The following is a 13387-nucleotide window of genomic DNA, read 5'->3' on the forward strand; positions in this document are numbered from 1 at the left end:
CTGGTTGCATGATTGTAGTGTCCAAACAACTGCTATGGCAAAACATACAGACAACTGTAAAAAATGTGCATCGAAAGTTGAAAGCATTTCATGCGCGCCTACTGTTTTTGCATTACCGCTGACACAGAAATGTGAGTCCCTCAATTCTCTTTTCGAACACACAATCATGGAAGGTGAAGGTCAACAGAGATGTACAGCATGTGGTTCAGAAATGAAGAGACAAATATGTTGGATTGATGCTCCTGATGTCATTACTCTTTCTGTGTCCCGTGTTGATAATGGTGGGACGGTGCTCCACACGCCTGTAGTCCCATCTGATATAATCGAAATTCCCATTCGTGACAGCAGTAAAATTAAGTATAAGTTGGGCTCAATCATTTGTCATGTAGGCTCAGTGGCCAAAGCCGGACACTTCTGGGCACATTTGCTTTATGACAATGTTGTAATTAGAGCAGATGATACAAATATAAACATCCTTCAACCAGCAAATGCATTGCAATTGGCAAAACCACATGGGTACATTTATTTCTATGTGAAATGTAATGATGCATCACTTAATGCTGTTATCACAATAGAGGACAATTTGGAAGATATTGGCCATGGTGTGGATGTGTTTTTTTGCAATGAAAGACCAAATCACAATATGTGTGAAGCCATACCATTACCAATACTAACATTTCTAAAACAGACATCTGCTTTCCAAAAATGTCACACACGGCTTGCAGCAGCAGCAGCAGCAGCGCAGTCCCCAGCATTGTTTAAAAGAGCGCTTGAGAAACTTGCCAACACTCAGGTGGTGTCATTAGTGTCTCGGCAATTTTCTATGACAGACGTGTACCACATATTAAACAGCTTTGTGAATGACACACTTGGGGCTCCTTTCCTTGGAAATGACCTGCTTTGCCTTAAAAGTCTTGGTCGCTATATTTGTACTCAATGTGGTGACCAGGCCGTACCATCTAGAAAGAACATATCAGAACTCATAGTGCAGCCACTTGAAGTGTCACAAAAAGGCATCTTGGACACAGTTGCCAAAATATGTTCTGCTCAACTTGACCAATGTGAAACATGTAAGCAGGACTTAAGCTTATCAACCTATCAAGTAATTCACAGCCCACAGACTTTACTTCTCCTGCTAAGATCTGGTGCAGAAATTCCCAAAACGTTCACTCTCTCCTGTCTGTACCACCAAAATGATTATGCTGTGTCCAGCATTTGTGCATTTTTTGACAAGTCACCATATGTGTCATTGTACACGTGTAAAGACCAGCAATGGCATATCATGACAAAAGCATCCAATGACACAGCAGGCTATACCTTTGAGCTGATGCTAAAAATACTGACCACAGCTAGTTGCTTTGTCGTGTCATACGAGAAAACTAATAGTGTGAAACTAATCAACTTTCAGCAGGTCGAACAAAAACATAAATGCACAGACAGATGCAAACAACACAAGCAGACAAGGGCTAGAAAAGGGAGATCCATTCCAACGGCAGCTGTGGAGAATAACGAGTGGCTGAGTGATAAGATGATCGATGAGTACCATAAGCTCTTGCTTTCGAGTGTTGAAAGAAAAAAAAATGCATTTATTTGTCCCAGCACTTTTGTAAGCCAACAGTTACAGAGTTTTTGGTGTGATGACATCAGTGTCCTCCCAGATGTACCACGAGCATCACGCAATTGGTGGAACTACGAGTTGGTGATATTGCCCGTCAACGCAAATAAGTCCCAATGGGGAGCCATCGCGGTAGATTTCACCAAAAAGACAGTGAATGGTGATGTTATAGTATTAGATGTTGTGATAATGGATTCACTACGTGTGCATGAGCAAGACCTGGTTAAGGCATTTTTTCCACTGCAAAGGTACTTAGCATTACAGTACTTTGCATTGTATGGTAGAGGTATGGGTATTACATTTAGATATGAGTGTTATCACAGTTGTCCCAATTTCATAGAACAAACTGACGGCAGCAGCTGTGGTATTTTCACTTGTTTGTTTTCCAAAGCTGTTCTGTTTGATGTGAGCCTCAACACTTTCAAAAGCCACCGTGAAAAGCGAGATTGTGTTATGCATGAGTTGTCAGGCAAAAAGATATTTATCTGAGTACAAAGTTAAAGCATGTACTGTGATTTACTGTATCTTGGACAAACTACCTAAAAGGCTCTGTTGTGTCTGTTGTAGGAGAACGTCACAAATGGAGGATGCGAGGGACCAGAACTGACATGTTCCCAAGACACCAGGAGGGAACGTCATTTTGGTCTTCCTTTTTTTCCTTTAGGTTTTGATTTAATCAAATGTTTTCTTCTTTTTTTCTTTTGTCTTTGTGCTTACTGTGATCATCTAAAAACAAACATTAGAGCACAGGACTATGCAATGTTTGGACTGAGCTAGTTCTGCTTTATATACGTACATCTATCTATTGATCAATTTGTGTGTGTGTGTGTGTGTGTACAATGTTTGCACTTTAAGTTTGCTGTGTTGCACTTTTGAGTGATGTTTGCACTTCAGTATATTGCATGTTATACTTTTTTATACATTTGAGTGATGTTTGCACGTTGGTACATTGCATGTTGTACCCGTTTATTATACATTTGAGTGATCTTTGCACTTAGGTACGTTGCACGCAGTACCATTTTATACTTTTGAGTGTGGTTTGCACTTCCTAGAACTTCCACATTTTTACAGTTTTGCATGATGATTGTGTTTGAATAATGTTTGCTGTTATTAACACACACACATATAGTAAATTGATCAAATCTGTGACTACTAAACTACTAAAGTAGCCTCTCAGTCCACCTTAAGACAATTGGCAATGTTTAAAAACAAATATTGGAAAATGTATTTATATATATTCTGTTTTTGATAATTTGTACACTGTTTTATTAGTAAAGAGTAATTAAAAGGTCTTTTTTTAAACTTTCAAAGCCTGTCTGTATTCTTTTATGGTGTGGGGTTGTGTGGCCACTTGTATACACTATTGGGTTAGGGTATGGCCACTTGTATACACTATTGTCTGAAAACGGCCCTTTTCTGACCCCTGACCTCACTGGACGGCCCGCCACTTTTCCAAATACAGCTCTCCCGCTTAGCGGAGAGTGTGGCGGTGTAGAGGGGCTCTCCCCGAACGCGTGCGTACCTCCGAAGTTCCGGCGCCAAGCACCGTCTCCTGTCCAGTGTCCAATTTGTATACACTATTGTCTGAAAACGGACCTTTTCTGACCCCTGACCTCACTGGACGGCCCGCCACTTTTCCAAATACAGCTCTCCCGCTTAGCGGAGAGTGTGGCGGTGTAGAGGGGCTCTCCCCGAACGCGTGCGTACCTCCGAAGTTCCGGCGCCAAGCACCGTCTCCTGTCCAGTGTCCAATTTGTATACACTATTGTCTGAAAACGGACCTTTTCTGACCCCTGACCTCACTGGACGGCCCGCCACTTTTCGAAATACAGCTCTCCCGCTTAGCGGAGAGTGTGGCAGTGTAGAGGGGCTCTCCCCGAACGCGTGCGTACCTCCGAAGTTCCGGCGCCAAGCACCGTCTCCTGTCCAGTGTCCAGTGTCCAATTTGTATACACTATTGTCTGAAAACGGACCTTTTCTGACCCCTGACCTCACTGGACGGCCCGCCACTTTTCCAAATACAGCTCTCCCGCTTAGCGGAGAGTGTGGCGGTGTAGAGGGGCTCTCCCCGAACGCGTGCGTACCTCCGAAGTTCCGGCGCCAAGCACCGTCTCCTGTCCAGTGTCCAATTTGTATACACTATTGTCTGAAAACGGACCTTTTCTGACCCCTGACCTCACTGGACGGCCCGCCACTTTTCCAAATACAGCTCTCCCGCTTAGCGGAGAGTGTGGCGGTGTGGAGGGGCTCTCCCCGAACGCGTGCGTACCTCCGAAGTTCCGGCGCCAAGCACCGTCTCCTGTCCAGTGTCCAATTTGTATACACTATTGTCTGAAAACGGACCTTTTCTGACCCCTGACCTCACTGGACGGCCCGCCACTTTTCGAAATACAGCTCTCCCGCTTAGCGGAGAGTGTGGCAGTGTAGAGGGGCTCTCCCCGAACGCGTGCGTACCTCCGAAGTTCCGGCGCCAAGCACCGTCTCCTGTCCAGTGTCCAATTTGTATACACTATTGTCTGAAAACGGACCTTTTCTGACCCCTGACCTCACTGGACGGCCCGCCACTTTTCCAAATACAGCTCTCCCGCTTAGCGGAGAGTGTGGCGGTGTAGAGGGGCTCTCCCCGAACGTGTGCGTACCTCCGAAGTTCCGGCGCCAAGCACCGTCTCCTGTCCAGTGTCCAATTTGTAGACACTATTGTCTGAAAACGGCCCTTTTCTGACCATTTATCCATTTAGATAAATTATTAATGTTTAAAAAACCGTTTTTGTTACACAGAAACATAATATGTGTTGTGTAGAAACATAATATGTCGTTTAAATGCTTAATTTATAGTTTTAATGTGCAAATTAACCGTTTTTCAATGGCTCCTTTTTGCTCTAGAGTGTACTCTTATTCTGAAGAGATCGTCCACCGGAAGTCTTATATTTGCTCCGTTATATTTGCTGACGGAACACTGCTGTGGCGCTGGCTGATTTGGAATACTTTGCAGAATTTCTGCGCATCAGGGAACTCGCACGCACACGCGCACGCGCACTCGCACCGTAAGTATCGAATTAATTAATTATTTTAATAGCGATTGCCTAAGCATTTAGTTTTATTTATGCACAATGGAAAACGTTAAATGATGCTACCAACGTTAGCTATAGCTAGCTAACAGGTTGTTTAGACCATGTTTAGACACACACACACACACACACACACACACACACACACACACACACACACACACACACACACACACACACACACACACACACACACACACACACAGGTCACCAGAGAATTCGACCCAGGACAATTCGACCCGGTCAGGGTCGACCCGCTTGGACCGGACAATTCGACCCGGACCGCGAGAGAGAGAGACGGAGAGAGAGAGACATAATAATAATAATAATAACGCCCCATTTTTTTTGTATATAACTATTTTTGATAACTTGTTTTTCTATGACTGAAATAGTGCACATTCGATCAGACTCAGCCTTTTTGTAATATACATTTTATTTCACATTTTTTTGTATATACTACTATTTTTGACTTTTTTTTTCAATCATTGAAATTGTTTTGCACTGCCCTGTTTTGTCAAATAAAATAACAGTTACGTTAATTCATTTCACCTCTTGTGTTGTGTTTAATGATGGCGACTACTGTAGATCTGCTACTTTCGAATTATTTTAGAGTAGAGGAGGACAAAACAGACAACATTACAATAAGGCATACATTATTATTTCATTTAGAAAAGAAGGTTTACAAAAAAAAGTATGCAACTGGGGGAGCATGATTACAATATTTACTCTTAAATATACTCAGGACCTCACCGTCACCTTGTACCTTCAGGACCTCACCACCGTCACCTTGTACTCTACTACCCTCTAGGGGTTACACAGATAATTCGACCCGGTCGATTTGGGTCGAGCTGACTCAAATTCGCGGCTGGGCGAATTGTCCTGGGTCGAATTCTCTGGTGTGACACACACACACACACACACACACACAGGAGGTTTTCCCCGTGACAGACAGGCGGACATGCATTGCACATTTTGTGAATTGAAATGAAGCACTACTGTTGTGTTGTTAGTGTGTGTTCATCGGTGGTGACCAGTTAGTACTCATTCATGTATGAAATAAATAAACTAAATATGCGTGGAGTCCATTGAGTACAAGTACAAAAGTATTGGTATCAAAATATACTTAAAGTACAGAAGTAAAAGTACTCAATAAGCAGAATGTCCCATTTCAAGTTTTCAAAATGTGTAAAAACCATTGGAAAATAGCAGATCTACAAGCTCACATTGAACTTGTAGATCTGCTATTTTAAAGACAAATCTGGGAAATTGAATAGCCCAGATTGTTGTTTTATTGATTTGTCTAGAGTCTTTGATCGTGTTAATCACAAAAATCCGAACAGGGGTTCCTACATTTTTAATAAGAATCCTGTTTTTTTTTGGTACGCACATCAGACAATGTGTGTTTACATGAGTGTTCGTAAGTTTAGTATGTGTTCAGCTTCTGTGAAATGCACACTATTCAAAGCTTTTTGTACACCTATGTATACTGCCCACTTGTGGCGGCACTGAATGAATAGATGAATACTAAATTAATAATAGTTTTCCTGGTTCATAGCATCTTGTAGCATTGACCTCCTTTTATCTACTTTCATAGCATCCGGCTGGGTGCTTTGGCTGCAGACGCTCTGCGCCGCTATGCCGACGTACAGTAAGTATCGAATGAATTAATTATTTTAATAGTGATTGCCTAAGCATCTGAAAATATCTGATGCTTTAGTTTTATTTATGCACAATGGAAAACGTTAAATGGCTATGCAAAGTTAGCTATAGCTAGCTTACTAGCTAACAGGTTGTTTAGACCATGTAGCCATGCACGGTTGTACCACGAAGAATTGGGGGAAAAAAAGAGTTTAACGCTCGTCTGTCACAAGCGTCATGGAACCAGGTTCCTGGTTTGAGAATATTTGGAGGCAGGCGTTTCTTCGGTAAATGTACTTAGTTACTTTACACCACTGTAACACCACTGTTGCAACTGTAACACAAACCCTCCAGCCGCCACGAATAAAATACGCAAACAAAATTTAAATAGCTTTATGAGGGTCAAACGTATTAACATTTATTATTAACAATGCATATTTTTGCGCTTCAAAAGAACATTTATTTCAGCCTGTAACAGGCAGTAACACACAGTGGTGTAAAGTAACTAAGTACATTTACTCAAGTACTGTACTTAAGTACAATTTTGAGGTATTTTTTACTTTACAGTAGTATTAGCTACTTCTACTCAGACTCTACATCTCAGAGGCAAATGTTATACTTTTACTCCACTACAATTATTTGAAAAGTTAAGTTACTACTTTGTTGATTTAGATTATTATTACAAAACCTACATTAACCACTTCAGCCCTATATTGCGGCCATTCGAAAATAGCAGATCTAAGCTGACAGATCTTATAGATCTGCTTTTTTCAAAAGATTTTCATACATGTCATACATTTGAAAACTTGTGATTTGTGAAATGGGACATTCTGCATAATGAGTAGCATACTTTCTAGTTTTGGTACTTTATTTTGATACCTGTCTTTTTACTTTTACTCAAGTACATAAGTACATTTCCAACCACGAGGTTAGTGCCAGGAACCACCATATAATATTTGGTGTTAAAATGTTTGCTAAAAGATTCCAAGTTGTTCCCATTTTGTCAAAAGTTTTTGAAAATAGCAGGATCTACAAGCTCACAACGCGTCGCATCGCAGCGCGTTGTGAGCTTGTAGATCTGCTATTTTCAAATAGCTGATGTTGGCTATATCTAACTATCTAACTATAATTTGACTAACCTGTGGCCATGGTGTCTCGGTATCTCGGTGTGTGCCCGTTTCTCCTCACTGGCTGGAGCACTTGATCTGATTTTGCACATTCTTTCACGGCATCTTGTAACATTTAACTCCTTTTACCTTCTTTGCAGACTTTTCACTGGGCAGCCTGACTTTTATACGAGAGTTCACGAGAGCATCAAATATGTCAAAATCGAGTGTAAAGTCTCACACTCGCTTAACTTTACTCCCGACCTTCACAACAATGAAGTAACTTTTCACCAGGACCCAACTGGCGGCTACAAGATTAGTGCGCAAATAAGGTTCGACACTCGTGGTAAGGATGTGTCAGAATAATCAAATATTCAAATAATCGTTTTTAGGATAATGATTAAATATTAAAAAAATATTAGTAATGTCGTGGGCGTGGTCAGATATTGGAATAATCGTTATTAATGGTCCCTTCCCCACAGTTTATTTTCGAAATACTCCTATTCAAGTCGGTTGGATGCAGTTCTTGATTGAAGATCCACTTACACCAGGGGAGATCCTGCGTCATATTGCTTGGTATACCGCCCACGGTGACGATTCTGGCGATACTCTTGTGTAAGTGTTGTTACAGGTGCAGAAACAAAACAATGGATTGATAAAACCGAAGTGTATAGACCCTCCAGAAAACGCGGGCAAAAAAGTTTATGCAAGCTAAAATTCTTGATTATAAGGGCTAAAATCCTAGATTTTGCTAGATGATCTTAGATGAAGTATGCAGGGTTTTTATGTGATTTTATGCGGTGAAGTTACGAAAAGTTGCGATATATGCAGCGCATATTATGCGATGCGATGCGCATATTATGCGATGTGATGCACATATTATGCAATGGGCATATTATGCGATGCGATGCACATATTATGCAATGGGCATATTATGCATGGATGGCATTGCGCGCAGCACAAATCATTGTCTTTGAATAATAATAATAAACTTTATTTGTATAGCACCTTTCATGACATGTAGCTCAAAGTGCTCTACAGAGCAAGAATACAGTTAAACTAATTTAACAATAAAGCAAAAAAGAAAAGCAAAAGTGTGCGTGCGTGTGCATACAGCATCCACCACACACACACACACACACACACACACACACACACACACACACACACACACACACACACACACACACACACACACACACACACACCGCCAGACAGAAGACCTGGTAGCACTGGTTGTTTATTGTCAGTGAATCTCTCTGTCTGTCCTGCTCACTCTCTCTCTGCCCTCTACAGATTGCAGTATTACCTTCCATCACCACCGAGGCCCATCCATGATCAATCACCAAAATACCATACCCAGCCCCCCCTTGGGCATCGAACCCCCTGGGGCTGCCTGACCGGTCACATCGAGATGAATGGGCAAATGCAGTTCCTCGAAGGAGAAGACTATCCTCAGGTTATTCTGCCTACTGAGATATTTCGGTGTCAGGATGCAAAGGATGCAAGGGCCTTCAGGTGAACTTAAGAAAGACCCAATGCACTCCGTTCAGTTGAGTTTTTTAAAAAGCCTTTATTTTGTCATGGCTTGCTTGGCAAAGTTAAAAACACAGGTGACCAGCGTGTTTCGGCTCAGGGGCCTTCATTAGGGTCCAATAGTTATGACATGCACACACTCCTCACTATATAGAGACCACAGACTGTCAATCATCATTAAAAACTCATTATAAATAGAGGTGTAACGATACAGTAACTGCATCGATGCATCGTTTTTAATTTTCAACTATCTACTATGTCGATTTGCAAACAACAAAATATGATATCGTTTGACTTTGTATCATTGTTGGGAAGGACCCCGTGAGCCACTGTATGGTTACTCGTTAGGTGGGTTGTGTTCGCCCTTGTGCATTCATTAGACACTAGGGGTGTGCCGATACACTAATTTCACGAAACGATACGATATTGGGCTCACAACTTAGATACGATTTTGATACGATACGCACTTTTTTATTATGAAAATATATGGGGGAGAAAAAAAGCTAATGCAAACAAATAATTCTGTTTTTGCATTATTCAGACATGCAAACTTGCAGCTTTTCAGCTACAATAGCCGTTTTGAATCCAAATAGGGCAATAGTGTGACACCTGACCGAAAAAACAACAACATGTTGTCACCCTTTTCACCTCGGGGCTGTTTGCATGCCTGATTATTATTATTGTAAAAAAAAAATCCCCCAAAACGATGCATATCGTAACGAAAACGTATCGCGATATATCGCGGGACGATATATCGGCACACCCCCATTAGACACAGATGACAATGGTGGAGAGCGAGGTCCATTTATTTCCTTATTGAACAGCTGATACTACACAGCAGGGTTGTGTGTGGTTTCTGTAATAAGCAGAACATAACAGGGAATGATTGCCCTTGTAAGTTGTGCATCATAACGGTCACATTTACTGTAAACAGGTCTAATTTGTCAGATTAAACCTCTCTCTGAAGAGGGGCTCTAAACTTCACAATTTAGCTTATAGCTGCTCAAATTACATTCATACAGTATATGAAACCTGTATCTGCCCAACTGGGGTTAGAAATACAAATGCAGTTATCCAATAGTTATCCAAACTTATCACACTGGTAGTTCTAAGAAACAAGTGCAGTGACTAGGGCTGGGGCGGTATGGCTTTTTATTTTCCGCTGTGCACTACGTCTTTGCGCGCTCGTAAAGGTTTTATAAAGCCACCGTCGTCATTATTATTATTATCATCACCTATGCTGCTGCATCGTCTGAAGTAAGCCGAACAAAAATTGTTGTTAAGCAGTGGTGGAAAAAGTACTCTAATCTTGTACCTAAGTAAAAGTATCAATACTGAAATATGAAAATACTCTGTTACAAGTAAAAGTCCGGAATTCAAAATGTTCTTGAGTAAAAGTACAAAAGTATTGGTATCAAAATATACTTAAAGTACAAAAGTAAATGTAATGTCCCATTGGTACAGATTAGGGCTGAACGATTTTGGGAAAAAATGTAATTGCGATTTTTCGGACTGATATTGCGATTGAGATTTGATTGCGATTTTTTTAATTTTCTTAAAAAAAAAGAAAGTCTTTAACATTTTTTTAAAGGGATTGTTGGCAACATTAAAGGGGTATTTCACTTTCAAAAAAACTTTTGGTCATTTTATCGTCTATTCAGGCTTTTGAGAGCCCCCCAGACCGTTTTTAAGTTGCTTGATTTAGTATTTAGATATTTGATATTCATTTTATCAGACACGCCCCCTTCCTATACAAACCCATTATAACTTCAAACTCCATTTTAACCCGTTAGATTCATGAAAACCACCCGTCCTTGGCTCTGGTGACTCACCCTGCCCTCCTAATACATGAGGGGGCCGTGTTTTTTTGATTACTTTTTTCATTTATTTTATTTAATTTTTTTAATGTATTTAATTATTTTTATTTTCCCAAAAAAATATTAAAAATAAATGAAAAAAGTAATCGAAAAAACACGGCCCCCTCATGTATTTGGAGGGCAGGGTGAGTCACCAGAACCAAGGACGGGTGTTTTTGATGAATATAACGGGTTAAAAATGAAGTTTGAAGTTATAATGGGTTTGTATAGGAAGGGGGCGTGTCTGATAAAATGAATATCAAATATCTAAATAATGAATCAAGCAACTTAAAAACTGTCTGGAGGGCTCTCAAAAGCCTGAGTAGATGATAAAATGACCAAAAGTTTTTTTGAAAGTGAAATATCCCTTTAAGCCTAAATTTGAAAAATACCTCTATATATATTTTTTGCATTTTTTCCCCTCTATCAGCCACTATATAATGATGCTGGGGTGTTTTCCTGCATTGAAAAACACTCCTCTTTCTGAAATCCGTATTTTCCCTACTATTTAGGTTACACATCCGGGTATCCGGGCCGTAAATGAACGCACGCATGTGCGCATCCGTGCGCGTCCGTGTCCGTGTGAACTTTTTACTTTCGGTTTTAAAATGCTCTCAAACTTCGTTTTTGAGGCACATAATTTACTTTTCAGATAGCGTTTGGATAGAATTTAGTTGTTTAACTTCATATGTGGTCAATTTGTCATGAAAGAGCCTATTTAAAAATAAAAATTCAGAGAACCGGCAGGGGCGGGCAGTTCCGTGAATTGTATCCGAATAAAGTAACCTATATTCGGCATGGCCCGTTTAGAAGTCTCCTTAACTCTATGGAAGTCCTCCGTGCGTCACCCCCTGGTGGTCGGGGAAACGAACTGCTGGATTTTTCTTTTCTTTGTTTATCTCTGAATCGCCTACAATCCCTTTAAAGTCAAGCTTCAGTTTAGTATTCACTGTTTACGTTTAAAAAGTAATTGGAAGTAATGGAACATTACCATATGGCATACCATTTATTTACTGTTCTAGATTCTAATAAATAAGGATGAGAACTAAAAGATATGAATTGCTTCATTGCTTCCAACATGTATCTTCCAAGTACTTTTTTTTCCATGTATATATTTAAACATTTAGCTGGAATAGAAATAGCTTATTTTTGTAAACAACCCAAGTCATTAACTTATGGCACAAGAAGAGAAGCTTTTTCTGAAATGAAGTTCAATAAATTAAAATTAAATTAAAATTAAACAAATCATTGCCTTTTTGTGTAAACAATTCACAGCAGTGAAATAAGTAGGTCTTTCACTTATGGCTCCAGAATCATATTTACTGATATCCAGTATTTAGCTTATGTAGATTAACATTCAACTAAAATGTAACACTTTTTTGTCTCACAAGGCAAAGTCCTCTCCTACTGTACATTGTATTACTACTAGTCCTTGGAAGTGAAAAACTCAGAATACATAACGCAGTGGTGGAAAGTAACTAAGTACATTTACTTAAGTAGGCCTACTGTAAGTACAATTTTGAGGTATTTGTACTTGAGTATTTCTAATTTCCAATACTTTAACTTCTACTCTACTACATCTCAGAGGCAAATATTGTACTTTTACTCCACTACAATTATTTGAAAACTTTAGTGACTAGTTACTTTGCAGATATAAATTATAATATTATAAAACCTACATTAAAGGGGTAGTTCACCCCCAAAATAACTTTTTTTCTATGTATTCCTCACCACATGGAGCCTTGAATTCATAGATATTTTTTTGTTTTTGTCACATTCCTAAGCCAATAATTTGATTATAATAAATTTGTCCCCATTGATTCCGGTAGGAGACACAAATGCATTTGTGTCTCCTACCGGAATCAATGGGGCTAAATTTATTATAATCAAATAATAAAGGAAGGAATGCGACAAAAACAAAAAAATATCCATGAATTCAAGGCTCCATGGGGTGAGTAATCCATAGAAAAAAAGTTATTTTGGGGGTGAACTACCCCTTTAACCACTTTAGCCCTATTTTATACCTAGGTTATTTGAAAATAGCCAATCTACAAGCTCACAACACGCCGCGATGCGACGCGTTGTGAGCTTGTAGATCTGCTATTTTCAAACATTAGTACGTTTACTTTTGGTACTTTAAAGGTATATTTCACTTTCAAAAAAACTTTTGGTGATTTTATCGTCTACTCAGGCTTTTGTGAACACCCCAGACAGTTTTTAAGTTGCTTGATTCAATATTTAGATATTAGATATTCATTTTATCAGACACGCCCCCTTCCTATACAAACCCATTGTAACTTCAAACTCCATTTTTAACATGTTAGATTCATCAAAAACACCCGTCCTTGGTTCTGGTGACTCATACCGCCCCCCTAATACGCGAGGGGGCCGTGTTTTTTCAATTACTTTTTTCATTTATTTTTCATATTTTTTGGGGAAAATGAAAAAAATAAAATACAATAAAAAAATAAAATACAATAAATGAAAAGAATTCTCTGAAAAACACGGCCCCCTCACGCATTAGGAGGGTAGGGTGAGTCACCAGAACCAAGGACGGGTGTTTTTGAT

This window comes from Gymnoscopelus braueri (assembly GCF_963280865.1).
Source record: "Gymnoscopelus braueri genome assembly, chromosome: 19".
In the NCBI taxonomy this organism is placed as follows: Eukaryota; Metazoa; Chordata; class Actinopteri; order Myctophiformes; family Myctophidae; genus Gymnoscopelus; species Gymnoscopelus braueri.